This window comes from Bos mutus, chromosome X (genome assembly GCF_027580195.1).
Source record: "Bos mutus isolate GX-2022 chromosome X, NWIPB_WYAK_1.1, whole genome shotgun sequence".
Lineage (NCBI taxonomy): Eukaryota > Metazoa > Chordata > Mammalia > Artiodactyla > Bovidae > Bos > Bos mutus.
In genome coordinates, this window is record NC_091646.1 from 67,979,498 (window position 1) to 68,005,263 (window position 25,766).

At 36.6% G+C, this 25,766-nt stretch overlaps 1 long non-coding RNA gene and 1 pseudogene across 8 annotated transcripts in view; both read right to left on the reverse strand.

Annotated features, from left to right (window-relative positions):
* LOC138986448 (uncharacterized) overlaps positions 1-25,766 on the reverse strand; it is a 190,538-nt gene that overhangs the window by 96,941 nt on the left and 67,831 nt on the right. For 7 of the 8 annotated variants that reach the window (XR_011463297.1, XR_011463296.1, XR_011463300.1 and 4 more), the window contains one exon: positions 299-417. This is a non-coding gene — a long non-coding RNA (uncharacterized lncRNA). Of the gene's footprint in view, positions 1-298; positions 418-18,078; positions 18,268-25,766 lie in introns of all 8 variants that reach the window. The other variant, XR_011463298.1, reaches the window with a different exon arrangement.
* Positions 16,953-17,914, reverse strand: LOC102281102 (NADH dehydrogenase [ubiquinone] flavoprotein 2, mitochondrial pseudogene; annotated as a pseudogene).

Consider the following 25,766-nt stretch of genomic DNA (forward strand, 5'->3'; position numbering starts at 1 on the left):
TTAAAAAGTCTACTTGCCTGTGCTATACACTAGGTCTTTGTTGGTTACCCATTTTAAGTACAGCAGTGTGTACATATCCATTCCAAATTCCCAAACTATCCATTCCCCCTGTTATGTGACAGCCTTGATGGAAGAGGAGTTTGGGGAAGGGTGGATACATACATATCTATGGCTGAGTCCCTTTGGCTGTTCACCTGAAACTATCACAACACTGTTTATCAGCTAAATCCCAATATAAAACAAAAAGATTAACAACAACAACAACAAAAAAACAAATAACAAGGACATAGGAACTTACCTGGTAGTCCAGTGGTTAAGATTTCACATTTTGATTGCAGGGATCATGGGGTTCGATCTCTGGTTGGAGAACAAAACTCCACAGGCTGTGTAGAGCAGCCAAAACAAAACAAAAAACACCTAAAAGGGAAAAAAAAAATAAGTCTACAAATTACAACTGCTGCAGAGTGTATGGAGAAAATGGAAACCTCCTATACTGTTGGTGGGAATGTAAGGTGCACTCACTGTGCAATATAGTATTGAGATTCTTCAAAAAAGTAAAAGTAGAAATACCATATGACCCAGCAGTACCACTCTTGGGCATATATCCAGAGAAAATTATAATTAAAAAGATACATGCATAAATGTTCATGGCAGCACTAGTCACAATAGCAAAGACACGTAAACAACCTAAAGGTACACTGACAGATAAAAGGATAAAGATGGTATGGTACACATACACAATGGAATAAAACTCAGCCATGAAAAACAATGAAATACTGCCATTCACAGCAACATGGATGCAACTACAGACTAAGTGAATAAGTCCAACAAAGACAAACACCATATGATATCTATATGTGGAATCTAAAATAGGACACAGATTAATCTATCTATGAAACAAAAACAAATTCATGGACACAGAAAATAGAATGGTTGCCAAGGGTGAGGGTTTAGGGGAGGCATAGAGTGGAAGGTTAGGGTTAACAGATGAAGACTATTATATACAGAATAAAAAAACAAAAAGGTCCTACTGTATAGCAAGGAGAACTATATTCAACCATAATGGAAAAAAATATTTTTAAAAAGGCATGTATATATAACTGAATCATTTTGCTGTACAGCATTGTAAATCAACTATACTTCAATATAAAATTTTTTTTAAAATAAAACACTAGAAAAAAAGAAAACTAGCCAAGCTTAAAACATGCTTTGAAAAATGGATATAAATTTGATTTGATTCACCCATTAAGAATGTATGAGAGTTTCAGTTTTTTCACATCTGCCTCAGGATTTCATATGGTCAATGTTATGTATTTTAGCTCTTCTATCAAGTAAATGATGGTATCCCATCCTGCTATTAATTTGCATTTCTCTAATTGTTAGCAATTTTCAATACCTTTCCATGTCCTTGGTGATACATCAGTAAAATGTTCCTATGTGCATTTTGCCCAATTTCTAATTATATGGTTTGCATTTCCATGGTTGAGTATTGAATATATAAATAGGAACATGCCCAGTGACACATTAGTGGTTCGTGGATATTTGCTCTGAGAATACAAATTATCTTTCCATTTTCTTCATATGGACTTATGCAGAGCAAAACTATACAATTTTAGAGTCATCCAATTTATCAATTCATTTTGTTAAATGAATATTTTTTTGTCTGTCATCATAAGAACAATTTGCCAAGTGCTAAGTCAAACAAATTTTGTCCTATAGTTAAGCCTAAATGTTTTATACATTTGGGCATTTTACATTTAAATCCATGATCCATTTTGAGTTAATCTGGGCAAATGTGAGGTTTAGGTCAAAGTTCGCTTTTAAAATTTATGCCTGTTTAATTGATCCAGAAACTAATATAAAAAAGACTGATTCATGCAATTATCCTTCAATTAAAAAATAAATAAAATTTTTTTAAAAACCGTCTTTCATCCAGTAAATTGATTTTAGACATTAGTCAAAAACAGGCTGAGTATATTTCTGAAAATCAATTTCTGGGTTCTTTTTTTTTCTTTCATTGATATACGTCTTTTTTCCTCCAGCAAAACCATGCAGACTTGATAAATGATAACAGTTTAATGATGTAAAATCAGGTAGAGAACTGTTGCTGGGAATGAAATTGGTATTGCCCCCATGGAAAACTATATGGAGGTTTCTTATGATCCAGCAATCCACACCTGGGCACACAGTCAAAAAAAACATAAACTATAATTCGAAAAGATACATGCACACCAATGTTCATAACGGCACTATTTAAAATAGATAAGACATGGAACCAAACTAAATGTCCACCAATACATGAATGGATAAAGAAGATGTGGCATATATATATATATATATATATGTGTGTATATGTATATACACACACATATATATACACATATATATATACACACACATACATATATGGAATATTAGTGAACCACAAAAAATGAAATAATGCCATTTGCAACAACATTTACTAAGTGAGGTCAGACAAAGAAAGATAAATATCATATGATATCACTTACATGTGGAATCTTTTTTAAAGATGATACAAATTACCTTATTTGCAAAACAGTAATAGACTCAGAAAACTACATTATGGAAATAAACACAAAATTGTAAAGCAGTTTTCCTCCAATTAAAAAAAAGAGAAAACTAAGTTATGGTTACCAAAAGGGAAAGGAGGAAAGGATTAATTGTAAATCTGGGATTAACAAAAACAAACTACTATATATAAAATTATCAACAGTCTACTACTGTATAGCACAGGGAACTATATTCAATATCTTGTAATAACCAATAAAGGAAAACAATTTTTAAAAAACCATAAATACACACATATACACACATAATTGAATCACTTGCTGTAAACCTCAATCACTGTAAACAACTATACTTCAATAAAATAAACTTTAAAAATCAGGTAGAGAGATAATGCTCACTGTATAATTCTTTCAATAAATTGTTTATTCTACTTGCATTGTTTCTCCTATTGACGGACGTCTTAAATACTTCCAAATTTGGTCATTAATGAATTAAGCTGCTAAAAGTAGACATGAGAAAGTGTTTGTGGGGAGATAATTTTACAACTCCTATGGGTAAATACTGGAGAAGGCAATGGCACCCCACTCCAGTACTCTTGCCTGCAAAATCCCATGGACGGAGGAGCCTGGAGGGCTGCAGTCCATGGGGTCACTGAGGGTTGGACACGACTGAGCGACTTCACTTTCACGTTTCACTTTCATGCACTGGAGAAGAAAATGGCAACCCACTCCACTGTTCTTGCCTGGAGAATCCCAGGGACGGGGGAGCCTGGTGGGCTGCCGTCTATGGGGTCGCACAGAGTCAGACACGACTGAAGTGACTTAGCAGCAGTAGCAGTATGGGTAAATACCAGTAACCACAAATGGAGAATTGTGTGGTAACGGTATGCTTACTTTTGTAAGAAATGACTGAACCACCTTCAAAAGTGGCTTTACTACTGTGCATTCCCACCAGCATTGTACAATTCCTGTTACTCCAGGCCCTCACCAGAATGTAGTTTTTAAGTGTTCTGATTTTCATCATTCTAATACATGTACAATGGCTTTTTATGTTTATTTGCATTTTCCTGATAACATATTTCCCACCTGTACACTTTCTTTGGTGAGATGAATGTTAGTTCTTCTGTTTACTATTTAATCAGATTGCATTCTTACTATTGAGCTTTTATTAGAGTTTTTGTGCAACCTGGATGATAGTCTTTTACCAGATGTTTCTTTTGCAAATATTTTCTACCAGTCTCTGGCTGATCTTCCTATTCTCTTAACATTATCTTTTGCAAAGCACAACTTTTTTATTTTTTTTTTTAACTTTTTATTTTCTATTGGGAAATACCCAATTAACAATACTGTGATAGTTTCAGGCGAACAGCTAAAGGGTTCAGCCATAGGTACACATGTATCCATTCTCCCTCAGTCTTCCCTAGCGTCTCAGATGGTAAAGAGTGTGCCTGCAATGCAGGAGACCCAGGTTCGATTCCCAGGTTGGGAAGATCCCCTGAAGAAGGGAATGGCACCCCACTCCAGTATTCTTGCCTGGAAAATCCCATGGACAGAGGAGCCTGGTGGGCCACAATCCACAAGGTCAAAGTGTTAGACATGATTGAACGACTAGCATACATTCTCTCTCAAACTCCCCTCCCATCCAGGCTGCCACATAACATTGAGCAGAGTTCCATATGCTATACAGTAGGTTCATGTTGGTTATCCATTTTGAATATAGCAACAACTTTTTAAGTTTAATGAAATTCAGCTTTTCAAGTATATATTTCATGAATTGGGCCTTTGGTGTTGTACCAAAAATACGCTGTCAAATCAAAGATCATTTAGGTTTTCTGCTAGATGACACGACTGAGTGACTAACACGTACTGTTTAGCATAGGGAACTCTATTCAATATATTGTAAAATCCAACAAGGAAAAGGAATCTTAAAAATATATATATATTCAGTTATACATATGTATGCATATACTTATGTATAATCATATCACTGTGCTATACACCTAAAACTAACACAACATTGCAAATCAACTACTTTTCAAGTAGAAAAAACAAAACAGAAATAAACTCATGCACTTATGGTCAATTAATCTACAACAAAAAGGGGCAAGAACATAAAATGAAGACAGTCTCTTCAATAAGTGATGCTGGAAAAACTGGAGAGCTACAAATAAAAGAATGAAATAAGGGACTTTCATGGTGGTTCAATGGTCAAGAATATGCCTTTCAATGCAGGTTCAATCCATGGTTGGAAAACTAAGATCCCACATGCCAAGGAGTAACTAAGCTTGCATACTCCAACTACTGAGCTCCTGTACTCTGAAGCCCGCAAGCCACAACTAGAAAGCCCACATGCCACAACTAAGACTGAATGCAGCCAAATAAAGAAGGAATGAACTTAGAACATTCTTGAACAGCACATAACAAAAATGAACTCAAAATGGATCAAAGACCTAAATATAAGAGTGGAAACCACAAAACTCCTAATGGAAAACACAGGCAGAATGGTCTGAAATAAATCAATAGTAGGAATAGTTTACTGGATCTTCTATCCAAAATCGAAGGAAATAAAAGGAAAAATAAACAAACGGAATCTAATTAAATTAAAATGCTTTTGCACAGCAAAGGAAACTATTAATAAAATGAAAAGACAACCTAGAGACTGGTAGAAAATATTTGCAAATTATATGATGCATAAGAAGTTAATACTTAGCAAGTATAAACAGTTCATACAATTCAACACAGAAAAACCTGATTTTAAAATGGGCGGAAGAACTGAACAACCATTTTCCAAGGAAGAAATGCAGACGAGCAACAGACATGAAAGGATACTCAACATTGCAAATCATCAGGGAAGTGCAACAAAATGCTTCACAATGTGCTGAAACTACAACACATCACAACCACAATGAGATATCACCTCACACCTTTCAGAATGGCTATCATCAAACGTCTATAAATAACAAACATTGGTAAGGATGTGGAGAAAAGAGAACCCTAGCACACTGCTGATGCAAATGTAAACTAGGGCAGCCACTATGGAGAACAGCATGGTGTTTTCTTAAAATACTAAAAAATTAGAGTCACCATATTATTCAGTGATCCCACTCCTAGGCATATATCCAGAGATAACTCTAATTTGAAAAGATACATATTCACCCAATGTTCCTGGCAGCAGTATTTTTAATAGCGAGACATGACCGCAGCTTGTTTCCATGGACAGATGTACAGATAATGTGGTACATATATAGAATAGAATACTACACAGAAAGAAAAACAAATGAAATAATGAAATTTGCAACAACATGCATGGACCTAGAGATGATCATACTAAGTAAACCCAGACAAAGACAAATATAATGCTTATATGTGGAATGTAAAAAATTATACAAAATAACTTATTCCAAAACAGTAATAGATTCACACAGAAAAGAAAACTTATTAAGGATACCAAAGGGGAAAGGGAGAAAGAAGGATCAATTAGGAATTTGGGATTAAAATATACACTAATACACACACTTTATTGAGCCCATCTTTGCATAAAATGTTCCCTTGATATCTCTAATTATCTTGAAGATATCTCTAGTCTTTCCCATTCTATTGTTTTCCTCTATTTCTTTGCATTGATCACTGAGGAAGGCTTTCTTATCTCTCCTTGCTATTCTTTGAAACTCTGCATTCAGAGTTTCCTTGTTTCCTTTGTTTTTCACTTCCCTTCTTTTCAGAGCTATTTGTAAGGCCTCCGCAGACAGCCATTTTGCTTTTTTGCATTTCTTTTTCATGGGGATGGTCTTGATTCCTGTCTCCTGTACAATGTCACAAACCTCTGTCCATAGTTCATCAGGTACTCAGTCAGATCTAGTCCCTTAAATCTATTTCTCACTTCCACTGTATAGTCATTAGGGATGCAGAAATGGTAGGCACCTAACAGAAGCAGATGATATTAAGAAAAGGTGACAAGAATACACAGAAGAACTGTACAAAAAAAATCTTCAAGACCCAGATAATCACAATGGTGTGATCACTCACCGAGAGCCAGACATTGTGGAATCTGAAGTCAAGTGGGCCTTAGGAAGCATCATAACAAAGCTAGTGGAGGTGATGGAATTCCAGTTGAGCTACTTCAAATCCTGGAAGATGATGCTGTGAAAGTGCTGCACTCAATATGCCAGCAAATTTGGAAAACTCAGCACTGGCCACAGGACTGGAAAAGATCTGTTTTCATTCCAATCCCAAAGAAAAGTAATGCCAAAGAATGCTCAAACTACCGCACAATTGCACTCATCTCACACGCTAGTAATGTTCAAAATTCTCCAAGCCAGGCTTCAGCAATTCGTGAACTGTGTTAAGCTGGTTTCAGAAAAGGCAAAGGAACCAGAGATCAAATTGCCAACATCCGCTGGATCATGGAAAAAGCAAGAGAGCTCCAGAAAAAACATCTATTTCTGCTTTATTGACTATGCCAAAGCCTTTGACTGTGTGGATCATAATCAACTGTGTAAAATTCTGAAAGACATGGGAATACCAGACCACCTGACCTGCCTCTTGAGAAACGTGTATGCAGGTCAGGAACAAACAGTTAGAACTGGACATGGAACAACAGACTGGTTCCAAATAGGAAAAGGAGTTCATCAAAGCTGTATATTGTCACCCTGCTTATTTAACTTATATGCAGAGTATATCATGAGAAATGCTGGACTGGAGGAAGCACAAGCTGGAATCAAGATTGCCTCAAGAAATATCAATAACCTCAGATATGCAGATGACACCACCCTTATGGCAGAAAGTGAAGAACTTAAAAGCCTCTTGATGAAAGTGAAAGAGGAGAGTGAAAAAGTTGGCTTAAAAGCTCAACATTCAGAAAACTAAGATCATGGCATGCAGTTCCATCACTTCATGGCAAATAGATGGGGAAACAGTGGAAACAGTGGCTGACTTTATTTTTCTGGGCTCCAAAATCACTGTAGATGGTGACTGCAACCATGAAATTAAAAGACGCTTACTCCATGGAAGGAAAGTTATGACCAACCTAGACAGCATATTAAAAAGCAGAGACATTACTTTGTCAACAAAGGTCCGTCTAGTCAAGGCTCTGGTTTTTCCAGTAGTCATGTATGGGTGTGAGAGTTGGACTATAAAGAAAGCTGTGCACCAAAGAATTGATGCTTTTGAACTGTGGTGTTGGAGAAGACTCTAAGTCCCTTGGGCTGCAAGGAGATACAACCAGTCCATCCTAAAGGAGATCAGTCCTGGGTGTTCATTGGAAGAACTGATTTTGAAGCTGAAACTCCAATACTTTGGCCACCTGATGCAAAGAGCTGACTCATTGGAAAAGACCCTGATGCTAGGAAAGATTGAGGGCAGGAGGAGAAGGGGATGAGAGGATGAGATGGTTGGATGGCATTATCGACTCAATGGACATGGGTTTGGATGGACTCCGGGAGTTGGTGATGGACAGGGAGGCCTGGCGTGCTGCAATTCATGAGGTCGCAGAGTCAGACATGACTGAGCGACTGAACTGAACTGAATATACACACTACTATATATAATGTATGAGTAGATAAGCAACAAGGAACTACTATATAGGACAGGGAACTACAGTCAATATCTTGTAATAACTTATCATGGAAAACAAACTTGAAAAAAATATATAAGTAACTTTGATGTATACCTGAAGCTAACACATTGTAAATGAACTGTATTTCAATAACACTTAGAAAAATACAATTATAAAAACATTGCCTGTGTAGGATTTTTTTAATAAGTTCCTTCTTTTTTCTTTTTAGAAAAATTATTTACATTGGAGGATAATTACTTTACAATATTGTAATGGTTTTTGCCATACATCAGTATGAATCAACCATAGGTATACATATGTCCCCTCCATCCTGAACCCCGTTCCCAGTGCCCTCTCTACCCTATCCCTCCAGGCTGTCACAGAACACTGGCTTTGGGTGCCCTGTGCCATACATTAAATTCACACTGGTTACCTATTTTATATATGGTAATGTATAAGTTACAAAAGTATTCTCTCAAATCATCCTGCTCTGTGTTTCTTCCACTGAGTCAAAAGTCTGTTCTTTATGTCTGTCTCCTTTGCTGACCTACATGAAAGACCATCAGTACCATCTTTTTAGATTCCATATATATGTGTTAATATATAGTATTTGTCTTTCTCTTTCTTACTTTGCTTTTCTTTCACTCTGTATCATAGGCTCTAGGTTCATCCACCTCATTAGAACTGACTCAAATGAATTTCTTTCTATAACTGAGTAATATTCCACAGTGTAAATGTACCACAACTTCCTTGTCCATTCATCTATCAAGGGACATCTAAGTTGCTTCCAAGTCCTAGCTATTATGAACAGTGCTGCAATGAACATTAGGGTATGTGTGTATTTTTCAATTCTGGTTTCATCAGGGTACATGCCCATGAATGGGATTGCTGGGTCACATGGTACTTTTCTTCATAATTTTGTAAGCAATCTCCATACTGTACTTCATAGCGATTGTATCAGTTTGCATTCTCATCAACACTGTCAGAATATTCCATTTCCTGCACATCCTCTCCAGCACTTACTATTTTCAATTTTTTCTGATGAATGCCATTCTGACCAAAGTGAAATGATACCTCATTGTGGTTTTAATTTGCATTTCTCTAATAATGAGTGATGTTGAAGAACTTTTGTGTTTACTAGCCATCTACATTACTTTGCCAACAAAAGTCCATCCAGTCAAGGCTATGGTTTTTCCAGTAGTCATATACAGATATTAGAGCTGGACCATAAAAAAGCTGCATGGCAAAGAACTGATGCCCTCGAACTATGGTGCTGGAGAAGACTCCTGAGATTCCCTTGGACTGCAAGGAGATCAAACAAGTCAATCCTAAAGGAAATCAACCCTGAATATTCACTGGAAGGACAGATGCTGAACCTTAAGCTTCAATATTGTGGTCATCTGATGCGAAGAGCCAACTTATTGGAAAAGATCCTGAACTGGGAAAGATTGAGAGCAGGAGGAAAAGGGGACGACAGAGGACAAGATGGCTGGATGGCATCACTGACTCAAAAAAGAACTAAAGAGCTGCTTGATGAAAGTGAAAGACGAGAGTAAAAAAGTTGGCTTAAAACTCAACGTTCAGAAAACTAAGATCATGGCATCTGGTCCCATCACTTCACGGCAAATAGATGGGGAAACAATGGAAATAGTGACAGACTTTATTTTTTGGGGCTCCAAAAACACTGCAGTGACGACAGCCATAAAATTAAAAGAGCTTGCTCCTTGGAAGAAAGTTATGATCAACCTAGACAGCTTATTAAAAAGCAGAGACATTACTTTGCCAACAAAGGTCCATCTAGTCAAAGCTATGGTTTTTCCAGTAGTCATGTATGGATGTGAGAGTTGGACTATAGAGAAAGCTGAGCGCCTAAGAACTGATGCTTTTGAAATGTGGTGTTGAAGAAGACTCTAGAGAGTCCCTTGGACAGCAAGGAGATCCAACCAGTCCATCCTAAAGGAAATCAGTCCTGAGTATTCATTGGAATACTGAAGCTGAAACTCTAATACTTTGGCCACCTGATGCGGAGAACTGACTCATTTGAAAAGACCCTGATGTTGGGAAAGATTGAAGGCAGGAGGAGAAGGGGACAACAAAGAATGAGATGGTTGGATGGCATCACTGACTCAATGGACATGAGTTTGAGTAAGCTCTGGGAGTTGGTGATGGACAGGGAAGCCTGACGTGCTGCAGTCTATGGGGTCACAAAGAGTTGGACACGACTATTTGTCTGAAATAAACTGATACTTTCCAGGCAGTGCTAGTGGAAAAGAACTCACTTGCCAGTGCATAAGATGTAAGAGACATGAGTTCAATCCCTGGGTCAGGAAGATCCCTTGGCGGAGGGCATGGCAACCTACTCCAGTATTCTTGCCTGGAAAATCCCATGGACTGAGGAGCCTGGCAGGCTATGGTCCATAGCATCGCAAAGAGTCAGACATGACTTAAGTGACTTAGCACGCAAATATACACACATACATAAAAATTATTTTCCATGATATGTTATTAGAAGATATTGAAGTTTCTTGTGCTATACAGTAAATCAATGTTGTTTATCTATTTTATGTGTAGTAGTTTGTATCTGTTAATCACATACTATTTTTTCTAATTTCTTAATTCTTAATGAAATAGTTGATTTACAATGTTGTGTTAGTTTCTGATATACAGCAAAGTGAATCAGCTATACATATACATATATTCCCTTTTTTGGATTTCTTTCTTATTTAGGTCACCACAGAGCACAGACTTCCCTGTTCTATACAGCCGGTTTGCATTAGTTATCTATTTTAAAAACTGTTGTTTAGTCTTTAAGTCATTACCAACTCTTTTGTGATCCCATCGAATGTAACCCGCCAGGCTTCTTTATCCATGGGATTTCTCAGGCAAGAATACTGGAATGAGTTGTCCTTTCCATCTCCAGGGTATCTTCCCGACCCAGGGATCGAACCTGCATCTTCTGCATTGGCAGGTGGATTTTTTTTACCACTGAGTCACCAGGAAAACCTATTTTATACATGTGTTTTCAGTTGCTTCAGTCGTGTCCAACTGTGCTACCCTATCGACTACAGCCTGCCAGGATCCTATGTCCATGGGATTCTCTAGGCAACAATACTGGAGAGGGTTGCCATGCCCTTCTACAGGGGATCTTCCCAACCCAGGGATCAAACCCACATCTCTTACATCTCCTGCATTGGCAGGAGGGTTCTTTACCACTAGTGCCACCTGGGAAGCCCATTTTATACACAGTATTGTATATATGTCAATCCCAATCTCCCAATTTTTCCCACCCCCACTTCCTCCCTTGGTATCCATACATTTGTTCTCTATTTCTGTGTCTCTATTCCTGCCTTGAAAATAAGTTCAACTGCTTCATTTTTCTAGATTGAATATATTAGCAATATTATACAATATTTTTCTCTTTCTGACTTTACTCTGTACTACAGTCTGTAGGTCCATGCACATCCTGAAAATAGCACAAGTCCATTCATTTTTATGGCCGAGTAATATTCTATTGTATATATGTACTATATTTTCTTTATCCACCCCTCTGTTGATGGACATGTAGGTTGCTTCCATGTCCTTACTATTGTGAATAGTGCTGCAATAAACACTAGGGTGCACGTATCATTTTGAATTATGGTTTTCTCTGGATTTATGCCCAGTAGTGCAATTCCTGGGTCATATGGTAGCTCTATTTTTAGCTTTTTAAGGAATCTCCATACTGCTCTGGATAGCGACTGTATCAATTTACTTTTCCACCGAAAGTGGAAAAAGGTTCTGTTTTCTCTATACCTTCTCCAGCATTTATTATTTAAAGATTTTTTGATGACGACCATTCTGACAAGTGTAAGGTGACACCTCATTGTAGTTCTTACTTGCATTTCTCTACTTAGTGACATTGGGCATGTTTTCATGTGTTTGTTGGCCATCTGTATGTCTTCTATGGAGAAATGTCTATTTAGGTCTGCCATTGATTTTTTGATTGGGTTGTTTTTTTGAGACTGAACTGCATGTGCTGCTTCCACATTTCTAATTTATCCATCACCAACCTCCCCTTGCCCTTTAGTAACCATAAGTTTGTTTTCTATGTCTGTGGACCTGTTCTGTTTGTTATACAGATTCATTTGTATTATTTTTAGATTGCACATATGAGTGGTATCATATAGCATTTGTCTTTCTCTGACTTACTTTATGAAATACAATATTCTCTATGCCCATTTGGGTTACTGCAAATGTCAACATTTCATTCTCTTCTATAGCTGAGTAGTTTTCTATTGTGTATATACCACATCCTCTTTATCCATTCATCTGTTGACAGACACCAAGTTTACTTTCTTATCATAGCTATTGTAAACAATGCTGCTATGAACACTAAGTTGCACATATATTCTCTAATAGTTTTCATTTTCTTTGGATATATATATATACACACACCCAGGAGTAGAGTTGCTGGATCATACAGTAGTTCAAAATAATTGGTTCTGACAGTATTTAGTAGCTTGCTATTTCAGTAATGAGACATATTTTTTATGTTCTCTACTTGCCCATCCCCACTGACATCAACTTACAGCCTGTTTTATAAATAAATTTTGATTGGAACACGTATGCATTCATTAATTTGCATGCTTTCCACAACTATAGAGTTCAGTAGTGTGACAGATACCATATGGTTTAAGGCACAAGGTTTAAGACATTTACCATCTAGCACATTAATGGAATAAGTTGTTGGTCTCTCTAGTAAGATTTTATCAAATAAGAATTACATTGATTTATTTAAATAGTACCAAGCATCAGGAAACATTTTGATAACCAAAAAAATCACTTCTTTTTTCTGCTTCATTTCACACTTAACCTCAGGAAACATCACTTTATTTGCTCCTGTCATACTTGTATGTGCCAAAACATCATCTCTGTATCTGTACTTTCACTATGGACACTTTTACATAACAAAATCCATTTGAGATTCATCTATATTGTTATCATTTCAGTTCAGTTGCTCAGTCGTGTCCAACTCTTTGCGACCCCATGGACTGTAGCTCGTCAGGCTCCCTGCAATCTTGATTTTAGTTTGTGACTCATCCAGCCCAGCGTTTCTCATGATGTACTCTGCATATAAGTTAAATAAGCAGGGTGACAATATACAGCCTTGGACATACTCCTTTCCCTATTTGGAACCAGTCTGTTGTTCCATGTCTAGTTCTAACTGTTGCTTCTTGACCTGCAAACATATTTCTCAAGAGGCAGGTCAGGTGGTCTGGTATTCCCATCTCTTTCAGAATTTTCCAGTTTCTTGTGATCCCCATAGTCATGGGCTTTGGTATCAGTTAATTCATTATGCTTTTTTTGGAGAGTAATGCTACATTAAATGGATGTAGAATATTTTATAGATCACTAACCTGTTGTGGGCCATTTGACTTCTTTCAAGTTTGGGCTGACAAAATAAAGCTACTAATTTTAAGGGTAGACATTAATAAACAGTTCTATATGAGAAGAAATGTTATTTCAACTTAAGATAAATATATATGAGAGCAATTGCCTGGTTATATCATAGCTATAGAATTAATTTTATTAAAAAAACTGACAAATTGCTTTTACAAGGTACCTGTTCCATTTGACAAACAATGCCTAAAACTTCCATTTATTCTATATCTTTAGCAGCACTTGGAAATACTGGGTTTTTTTACTCAGCCACTCTAGTAGAGATTTATTGATATCCAGTGATTTCTAATTGGCATTTCCTTACTGACAAGTGATGTTAAGTATTTTTCCATTTGCTTACATATCACTTTATCTTTAATGAAGAATATTTCCATCTTTTGCACATTTATTGTAATTCATGTACAACAAAGTTCAATTTTTAAGATCCTTCTAGCCTCTAAAAACTAGTCTGTATTTATAACTTTTTGCATTTTAAACATATCGCATAAATAAATCATGCAGAAAGAGGCATCTGAATCTGGTTTCCACTTGAATAGTATTTTCAAATTCATCCATGTTGAACAATGTATCAGTACTTCATTCTTTTTATTATACTTTATTTCACTTTCCTGATACTATCTCTTCAAGAACAAAAGCTACCCTATTTTGATTTTGCTGCTTGTGGTTTAGACTTAATATCAAGTCTAAGGTCCTGTAGATGTACAACTATGTTTTCTCTTAAAAGTTGTGACGTTAGCCTTAAAATTTACGTCTTTGATTCATATTTTACTCACCTTTGCAAAGTGTGAAGTTGCTGGACCAAATTTATTCATTTCCATGGGGATATTCACTTGTCCCAACATTATTTGTTGAAAAAATTGATGTTCCCCACTGTAGTGTCTTGACACTCTTGTCAGGAAATCAATTAATCATATATAAGTGGGTACATTTGTGGCTTTTCCATTTCTGTCCTTCCATATACTTATATAACCTGTATGTTTACCCTTACAATTTTACCATGAGGTCTTAATTATTGGATCTCTGTACTAAGCTTTCTTAACAGTTTGCTGTTTTCTTTTCTTAAATTTTATTTATTTTTGGCTGCATCGGGTCTTAGTTGTGGCACACAGGATCTCTGATGCAGCATGCAGGTTCTTTTCTTGTGGCAAAGGCTCCAGAGTGTGTGGGCTCAGTAGTTGTGGCATGTGGACTTAGTTGCCCCATGGCACACAGAATCTTAGTTCCCCAACCAGGGATCAAACCCATGTGCCCTGCACTGGAAGATAAATTCTTAACCACTGGACCACCAGGGAAGTCCTGTACTGAGATCTAAAATCAGGGAATCTGAGTTCTCTAATGTACTTTTTTCCCTAGACTGCTTTGTCTATTATGTATCCATATTTCCATATGAATTTTATACTCAGCTTGCCAATTTCTACAAAAATGCCAGTTGCGACACTGAGAGAGGTGTCACTAACTCTCTAGGTCAATTTGAGGACGAATGTCAATTGTATTTGTTTCTGAAAGCTGGCTAACAGTCAACAACTGGAAAGCTTAGCAAAAGAAAAATTAGTTCTTCCACGGTTCTGGAGACTGGAAGTCTGAAATTAAACTTTTATGTTAACATAAGTAAAATTAATTATCTCACAGTTCTAGAAGATAGAAGTCTGAAATAAAAGCACTCATAGAGTCATGTTTCCAGTGAAGGATCTAGGAGAGAACATATGCCATGTCTTTCTAAGCTTCTATTGTGCCCATCAATCCTTTGTGCCTCTGTTCTTGTAGACACATCACGTCAATCTCCGCCTTTGTAGTTACACAACATTTTTCCTGTATATCTCTGTCTCTGTGTGCCCTTTCCTCTTCTAAGAATACCAGACATACTGGATTAAAATCCCAATCTCCCCAGTATGACATCAGATTAACTTAATGACATCTGCAAAGCCCCTATTTTCAAATAAGGTAAATTCATAAGAAGCAGAGATTAGAACATTAACATATCTTTTAGGGAAACATAATTCAATTGATGATACCATCTTAACATTACTAACTCTTCCAATGCATGAACATGAGGTATGTTTTGAACTGCTCAATTCTTCTTAAATTTTTTGCAATATGGTTTTCCTAGATCTCAATGTAAGTCTTACACTTATTTTGTTCAGTTCATGCCTAAGCATTTTATTCTTTTGGATACTATTGCAGATTAAATTGGTTTTGTATTTATTTATTCAGATTATTCATTGCTACTATACAGAAAAATAACTCATTTTTCTATAGTTTCTTATATTATGCAATCTTTCTGAATTCATGTATTAGGTCTAATTACATAATGTGGGTTACCTAGGATTTTCCATACACAAAATCATTTCCTCTGTGAATATAGTTTTTGTGCTTCAGTACCAAACTAGATGCAATTTATTTTTCTTGCCTAGCTGACCTGGATAAAATTTCTATTATAATGTCAAACAGAAGGAATAAGAGTAGAAATTCATATCTTATTCCTGAACTCAGGGGAAAAATACACAGTCACTGAGTACATTAGCTGTAGATTACTCCTAGATATATATTATCTGGTTAATAATGTGTATTACCTAACTTCTCTTCCTGGTTTGTGAAATGTTTTCAATATGAATAGGAACTGGATATTTCCAAATGCTTTATATGCATCTACTGAATTTATGTGTATAAAGAAAAAAAAAACAGGGTTACTTCTTTTAATGTCATATTTTAAGAGCATTTCATAAATATGTTAGAAATATACTCTTTCACTTTATGACTGCTTTTTATCATTTTCCTAGCACTTTCCTTTGAGAGAAAAATTTTTGTCAAGTCAAACTTATTTTTTCACTTATGGGTAATCCTTTTGGTGTGCATGTGTGTATGCTAAGTCACTTCAGTCATGTCTGACTCTGCGACCCCATGGACTGTAGCTGACCAGGCTTCTCCATCTATGGGGATTCTCTAGGCAAGAATACTGGAGTGGGTTGCTGTGTCCTCTTCCAGGGGATATTCCCAACCCAGGGATCAAACGTGCATCCCTTATGTAGTACTGTAAATGGTATTAACTAAATTTTGTTTTTCAAGTATTCATGGCTAGTATACTGAAATGCATGCCCTTTATTGGTTTTTCTTGCCTCATGGTATTAGCTAAAACTTCCAGGGCAAATTTGAACAGTAGTGGTGAAATCTAAGATACTCGCCCACTTTCTGTTCATAGAAGGGGAAACCATTCTGTCTTTAATGATTGATACTACCAGTGTTTCTGAGATTCCACTTATGACATTAATGAGGTTGCCTTCTCTTCTGAATCTGCTAAGCATTTTTATTATGAATAGGTTTTAAATGATGTCAAATGCTTTTTCTTTTTGCACCTACTGAGATATGCTTTCTTTTCCAGTTATATGATTGCCTTCCAAATACTGAATTACTCTTTCAGTTCTGAACCAAATCATTCTATTCTCCTTATTTTTTTTAGGTAGGAAATTCATGTTTTATTTCTCCACTGACATATTCACAGCTAATATAAATTAAAGGCCTGCTTGCACACCAAACCCAGGTCCTTTTAGTGGTTCAGTCAAAGAGGTAAGACCTCCAGCTGGCTCACAGGAGAAGCGTCCACTCCTTGGCCCAGGTTTTGGGATTTTGCCAGCCTTCAGTTCATCAATAATTTCTTCAATATCTTTAGGTGTCAGATCCTCATAGTAGTTGTCATTTATTTGAACCATTGGTGCATTTACACAGGCCCCTAAACATTCGACTTCTATAAGAGTGAAAAGTTTGTCAGGTGTAGTCTCTCCAACCTTTATTCCAAGTTTTTTCTGAATGGCTTCCAGTATGCTGTCGGAGTTTTGGAGCATGCAAGGTGTGGTAGTGCGGACTTGAATGTGACACTTTCCAACAGGCTTTCACTTATACATTGTGTAAAAAGTTGCTACTTCATACACTCTCATTGGAGGTACTTGTAAAATTTCTGCAACCTTGTTCATAGCAGAGATGGGCAGCCATCCATTCTGTCTCTGGGCTAAATCCAGAACTGGAAGCACAGCTGCTGCCTTATGCCCTTCTGGGTAGTTTTTCACAATGGCCTCAATCCTCTTACAGTTTTCTGGTGTGAAATCAAATGGAGTTTCTGAGTTATTCTCAGGAGTATCTCTGTGCACAAATAAGGCTCCTCCAGCTCCATTCTAAACAGCTGTCTTATGCAGATTTCTTATATGTTTTCCCCAGTGGGCGGCGAGGCCGGCCACGCTGCCCGTAGCGCCGTGGAGAGGAACATGGCTGGCCAAAGTGCAGGCCTCCTGGCCTCGCCGAGCACCTCTAGTCTCCTTTAAATAGGCATGCTCTCAAGGGAAACTATTTTATCACAATCAAACAAACCTCACGAAAGGGAAATACCCAACTTTTGTTACCTACAGCCTTTGATACAGAGAAAAGAAAATACCTAACTCCAGAATCCTTGAGCCTTTGACAGGAGGAAGTTCAGTTCAGTTCAGTCGCTCAGTCGTGTCTGACTCTTTGTGACCCCATGGACTACAGCATGCCAGGCTTCCCTGTCCATCATCAAGTCCCAGAGCTTACTTAAACTCATGTCCATCGAGTCAGTGATGTCATCCAACCATCTCATCTTCTGCATCCCTTTCTTCTCCTGCCTTCAATCTTTTGCAGCATCAGGGTTTTTCAAATCTTTCCCAGCATCAGGGTCCTCCAGCCTCTGACAGGAGGAAGGGAAGCACCCAAATCCAGCCCTTTCTAGCCTTCCTGTCCAATCTGAAGTGGGGAAAAAGCAAGAATCATTTGGGAAGGTCACAGACAAGAGATATAGGTCAACTAAAAGACTAAAAGACTGAGACTTTATAATCATTTATAATCATAGGATTATAAATGCTACTCTTCTCCCCTACATACCTTACAATATATTAACAAAGCTCCTCTTTACACTTTTCAGAGGTCTCCTTGGGTTGCCTCCTACTTCCAGGGATTATAGTGTACTTAAGAGTGAAGAAACAGGGGGAAATGTTTCTATGTCACCCTTTCTAAAACAGAAGTCCTTGTACCTGTTTTATAAATAAAGTCTTAATGGAAAATAATCACACTCATTCATTCACTGTAAAAGGTGACTTGTGCTACAGAAACAGAGGTAAGTAGTGTCAGAGATCAGATTGTAAAAAGCTTAAAATACTTTTGATTTGGTCTTTACAAGAAAAGCTTTCTGATCCCTGTGTTAGAGGGCATAATGACGAAATCCCAAATACAACAGCAACAAAAAGGATAAAATATTAAGAATAAGCAGAACAAAACTTTAAAATATATACTAAGATAACCATAAAATACACATTAAAAATTCAAAAAGAGCCTTAGATAAATAAAAAGACATCCTTTGTTTTTGGATTAAGCGGTCCCATGATCTTCAAGACATTATTTATAAGTTTATAACTTTTAAAAACATAAATATAAATTTATAAGTTTATAAATTTTAAAAACATAAATATAAATAAAAAGGTAATTAAATCCTCCCCAAAAATCCCAATGAATTTTACAGAGGTATATGAATTGTTCCTGAAGTTCAACTGGAAAAATAAATTCACATTAATTTCAATGGAAAAGAACAAGAAAGTCCAGAAATAGATCCAACTATATGTAAAAGCTTACTGTATCACAGTCCATATGCAGTTAATAATGTATCACTTTACATCTTGCAGTGTTATAAGCTCATAGCTCTCTGTTCTTTATGTTACTTTTTTATATATAATACATGTGTAAATGTTATAGTTCTAATATAACTTATTTTAATATAACTTTAATATAACTTATATCTAACATAAGACAATGTTATAGTTCTAATTTTTAATAAGGTATTCATCTTATAAAGCTATTAAGAGAGAAAACGGGGGGAAAAAAACGATTTTGTATTTACCCAGATATTTACCAGTTCTAATCCTCTTCATTTTTTTCTGAAGATCCAAGTTTCCATGAAATTTCATTTACTTCCATCTTAAGAACCTCCTTTATCATGTTATAATATAGATCCATTTGTAACAAATACTCTTATAGCTTTCCTTTATTGAAAATACCTTTATCCCATCTTCATTTTTGAATATTTTCACTGGATATTCATCAAGGGTTGACAGGTTTGTTTCTTTTTTCCCTCCCTAACAACTTAAAGTTGCTGTTGCATGCAGTCTCATTGAAATGGTTTCTAATAAGAAGTCAGAAAGAAATAGGATCATTGTGCCTGATTATACGTAACTTTTCTCTTGCTAAGATTTACACTTTATGTTTGGCTTCAGACACTTTAATTATGATGTGCCTCAGGTGGACTTATTTACTTTTATCATACTTGATATTTAACATATTCTATCTGTAAATTTTTACATTTACTCAAGTGTGAGAATTTTTCAGTCACTAACAAATAGTTTTTCCCCATCTCTCTATCTCTTCTGATATCCCAATTACACAGGTTTCTGTGGCTCTGTTCAGTTTTTCTCACTTTTTTAACTCTTTTCTTCACATAGGATAATTTCTATTGATCTGGCTTCAAGTTCACCTTTTCTTCTGTCATGTCTATTTATATATAAACAAAAGTTAAATCCCTTCAATGAACTTTATATTTCAGAAATTATATTATTCCTTTTAAAATTTCCAATTATTTCCTCTTCATGAGTTTCTTGTTGACAGTTCCCAATTTTCTGCTGAGATTTTCATGCATTGAAAATATGTTGTTTCACTTCTTTGAGAATAGTTTAAAATGCCCACTTTAAAATTCTCAAATACTAGTTTACAATTTTGGTTTACCTTAGAGTACAAACTTTCTTTTCTGTAAAGAATGTGTAACACTTTTTTTTTTTTTGGTTCTTCATAAGAATGAACACTGTAATCCATAGAAATGCTACTATAAAAATAATGCACAAAATATAAGCTAAATATTAAATAGAAAAACTAAAATAGAATTTTAAAAATATTCAACTGTTCCCAGAAAAGCAAGAAAGGAGGAACAAGAAAATTAATAATAGAGTAAACAAATAAAAAGCCAAAAATAAAATGCTAGACCACAGCTGAGGCACATCAATAATTACATTAAATGTTAATGGAATAAATGCTCCACTTTAAAAGGCAGAAACTGTTAAGAACAGATTTAAAAATTAAGATAAACTAAATATGAAGTACAGAGATTAACTTTAAATATAAAACACAAACAGAATGAAATGGATGGAAAAATGGTATCCCAAGGAAATGATAAGGATAAGTAGACTAGTTGTATTAATAGTAGATAAAACAGATTTTAAAACAAAACTTATTACTAGAAATCAAGGATTCAGACTGGGACTTCCCTGGCAATTCAGTGGGTAAGACTCTGCACTTCCAATGCAGGGTGCCCGGGTGTGATCCCTGGTCCAGAAACTTGTTCCTATATGCCACAACTAAAAGATCCCAGAGGAGGCAACAAAAACCCCAAATGCCACAACTAAGACCCAGCACAGCCAAATAAATTAACAACAACAACAAAAAAGGACTAAAGTCTAAAAAAGGACTGATTCAACAAGACAGAACATCATAAATGTATGTGTACTCAGTAACAGAGTATCAAAGTACAGGAAATAAAGACTGATAAAAGACAATTCCACACTCATGGCTGCTAATTTTAAACCCCTCTGTAATGGAATTCCAGTAGAGCTATTTCAAATCCTAAAAAATGATGCTGTGAAAGTGCTCCACTCAATATGCCAGCAAACTTGGAAACCTCAGCAGTGGCCAAGGGACTGGAAAAGGTCAGTTTTCATTCCAATTCCAAAGAAAGGCAAAGCCAAAGAATGCTCAAACTACCACACAATTGCACTCATTTCAAATGCTAGCAAAGTAATGCTCAAAATTCTCCAAGCCAGGCTTCAACAGTACATTAACTGTGAACTTCCAGATGTTCAAGCTGGATTTAGAAAAGGCAGAGGAACTAGAGATCAAACTGCCAACATCTGTTGGATCATCGAAAAAGCAAGAGAGTTCCAGAAAAACATCTATTTCTGTTTTATTGACTATGCCAAAGCTTTTGACTGTGTGGATCACAATAAACTGTGGAAAATTCTTCAAGAGATGGGAATACCAGACCACCTGACCTGCCCCTTGAGAAATCTGTACGCATGTCAAGAAGCAACAGTTAGAACGGGACATGGAACAACAGACTGGTTCCAAATAGGGAAAGGAGTATGTCAAGGCTGTATATTGTCACCCCGCTTATTTAACTTATATGCAGAGTATATCATGAGAAATGCTGGACTGGATGAAGCACAATCTGGAATCAAGATTGCCGGGAGAAATATCAATAACCTCAGATATGCAGATGATACCACCTTTATGGTAGAAAGCGAAGAACTAAAGAGCCTCTTGAGGAAAGTGAAAGAGGAAAGTGAAAAAGCTGGCTTAAAGCTCAACATTCAGAAAATTAAGATTATGGCATCTGGTCCCATCACTTCATCGCAAATAGATGGGGAAACAGTGGAAACAGTGGCTGACTTTATTTTGGGGGGCTCCAAAATCACTGCAGACAGTGACTGCAGCCATGAAATTAAAAGATGCTTACTCCTTGGAAGCAAAGTTATGACCAACCTAGATAGCTTATTAAAAAGCAGAGACGTTACTTTGCCAACAAAGGTCTGTCTAGTCAAAGCTATGGTTTTTCCAGTAGTCATGTATGGATGTGAGAATTGAACCATAGAGAAAGCTGAGCACTAAAGAATTGATGCTTTTGAACTGTGGTGTTGGAGAAGACTCTCGAGAGTCCTTTGGACAGCAAGGAGTTCCACCAGTCCATCCTAAAGGAAATCAGTCCTGAATATTCATTGGAAGGACTGATGCTGAAGCTGAAACTCCAATACTTTGACCACCTGATGGGAAGATCTGACTCATTTGAAAAGACCCTTATGTTGGGAAAGATTGAAGGCGGGAAGAGGAGGGGGATGACTGAGGATGAGATGGTTGAATGGCATCACTGACTCAAGGGACATGAGTTTGAGTAAACTCCAGGAGTTCGTGATGGACAGGGAGGCCTGGTGTGCTGCAGTCCATGGGGTCACAAAGAGTCAGACATGACTGACAAACTGAACTGAACTGAAGCAACTGAGAGACCCACAAAAAAATTTAGGAATTTATACATGCATAACAGATATGGACAATGTTATCAATCACCTAGATTCAATTTATATTCTTAGATAATACACCAAAAATGACATAATGCACATTATTTCCAAATGTACTAGGTAGGTTTACCAAGATGGACAATATTCTGGACCATAATACAGTCCACATATAAATAAAAACATTAAGATCATACAAAATATAAAGTAAACAGGAAACCCCCAAATATATGGAAGTTAACCATTCCTTTAAATAAACACTGAGTCAGTGGAAAAAATTATAAGAAAAACTAGATGACATTTGGCATTGAACAATAATGAAAAGATATTTTAAATCCGTGTGTGTGTGTTAAGTCTCTTTAGTCATGTCCGATTCTGTGCTACCCTGTTGACTGTAGCCTACCAGGCTCCGATGTCCGTGGGATTCTCCAGGCAAGAATAGTAGAATGGGTTGCCACCCCTTCTCCAGGGCATCTTCCCTACCCAGGGATCAAACCCGAATCTGTTACATGTCCTGCATTGGCAGACAGGTTCTTTACCCCTAGCACCATCTGGGAAGCCCTTTAAATCTATGAGATCAGCTAAATAGAGAAATTTATGACTTTAAGTATCTGTTAGAAAAGAAGGAAGGTCTGGGATCAATGCTCTAAGCCTAGGGCTAGGGTGGGGGAAGGGTGCTGATCTACAACCCTCAGGCCTGTGTTGTCTTCGTAAATAATGTTTTATCAGAACACAGCCACATTCACTCATTTAAGAATTATCTACAGCTGACTTTTGCCACAATGCCAGCACTAAGCAATTGTGAAAGGCCATATAGTCCATAACGGAGAAGGCAATGGCACCCCACTCCAGTGTTTCCATGCCTGGAAAATCCCATGGACGGAGGAGCCTGGTGGGCCACAGTCCATGGGGTCGCTAAGAGTTGGACACGACTGAGCAACTTCACTTTCACTTTTCACTTTCACGCATTGGAGAAGGAAATGGCAACCCACTCCAGTGTTCTTGCCTGGAGAATCCCAGGGACGGGGGAGCCTGGTGGGCTGCCGTCTATGGGATCGCACAGAGTCGGACACGACTGAAGCGACTTAGCAGTATATAGTCCATAAAGCTAAAATATTATGCTGTCCTCTAATAAAAATTTTGCTTAAGCTTCCACCTTATGAAAGTAGGAAAGGAATACAAGTCAAATTCAAAGCAAGCAAAAGGAAATTATAAAGAAAAGAACAGAAATGACTGAAATAAAAATTGAAAAACATTAGAGAACATTAAAAAACTCAGAACTGATAAACTAGATAAAAAAACAAATTTCTAATATCAGGAATTAAATAAGGAATATCACTACACATGTTTCATACATTCAAAAAATAATACAGGGATATTATGAACTGATATGTAGTTTCCAAGAAGTACTATTAAAAGGAAAATTCAAAGTGCAATATGTTAAAGAACAAATACATCATGCTACCTATTGTGTGAGAAGGGAAAATAAGAAAACATATATCTGTGTCGGCAGAATAGAGCAGAAAACAATGAACACGGTTACCCATAAGGGATGAAGAGACAAATGAGGTAGAATGGATACAGGAGAGAGTGATTTACATTTCTCTGAGTGTAACCCTTTGTATATTTTTTACTTATTAAAGCACATTACTATCCTAAATATTCAAAAAATAAAATTATATCAATAAGAACATAATGGAAGGAAAACTAAACAAATGAACACAGTTACATTTTCAGTTTAGACCATAACCACAGGGAAAGAAGGAAAGGAGGCAAATGAGATGGGAAAAAGGAAGAGAAAAAGGTAGGATCGTGGCAATGGACAAGGAAAGGGGAAGAATGGAAGGGAGGGAGGAAGGAAGAAAGGATGGATTCAAGTATCTTATAAACATAGTATCTGACAATATACCCTCAGTCTTGGGGAATGCAGTGGGGTGTCAGGGGGTGAGCAGCCGGAGATGTGAAAATTAACCCTTAACTATTTTTAACTGGTTTGTTTATTGACTTTTGTATGAAGCACTTTTGAAAATATTTCAGATACACTGTAAGATTGCACAATTGAGTAAATATTTTGGATGTTGTGGGAGCCAGTTTTCTCACTGTGCACAGACAGAAAAGACAAACATGGAGTGAGGTAAAGCAAGAAAGAACACTATAAGGATGGATTAGAACTAAAGGTACAGTATGAACACACGAAAATGTTTGTGTGTATATATATTTATGTATCTGTGTGTGTATATATGCATGTACTTTCTAACTCTATACACTGAAAGGGCTAAGAAGAAAAGACCTCAGGAGCAATGAGCAACCAAGCACTGAAGTCTTGGTTTGTAAATACTATCCCTCCATTAAAAGGAACCAAGGCTCCTAGAAAAAACAGACAACTGCAGGATGAGGCAGGATAGGTATAAGATGAATCTTATGACGACAAAAGTAAGGAAATGTTCAAATAAATGTTGGGGACATATTACAAGCACATAATAAACAGTTTTCAAGGGCTCCCACTGGCCATATCTAGAAGATTTTGAACACAAAATAATTAAGAAATATAATGAATTATAAACCATTGTAAAAAGGCTAAGAATTTCAATCCTTCATAATAATAAATCGAGGAGAGGGTAGGTCTTGTTCTTATAGTATTATCCTGAGGCCTCACCGGTAAATGTGAAGGCAGAACTAGAGTTACAAAACAATCACAGTAAAGAATGGGCAAGGGAAAAGGCAAAGTACAGGGGGATATTTTTATGCAAGATATTTTCATGATCTCAAGATGTCTCACTACATTTTGATGGAAGCACTAACAATGTGAATATTCTGGTTGCCATACTGTACTACAGTTTTGCAAGGCTGTAGAAATGCTGCAGATGGTAGAAATGCTGCAGATTAAAGAAGACTAAAAAGATAATGACAAATAAATGTAATATTTACCCATAGGCTGGATTTTGGAGAAGGAAAAGGCAACCCACCCCAGTATTCTTTCCTGGAGAATCCCATGAACAGAGGAGCCTGGCAGACTACAGTCCATGGGGTAACAAAGAGTCAGACACTTAGCAATGACTGAGCAGCAGCAGGCTAGATTCAGGACTAGACAGGGTAAAAAGGCTGTAAAGAACATTGTTATGAAATGTGAAGAATAGTTGA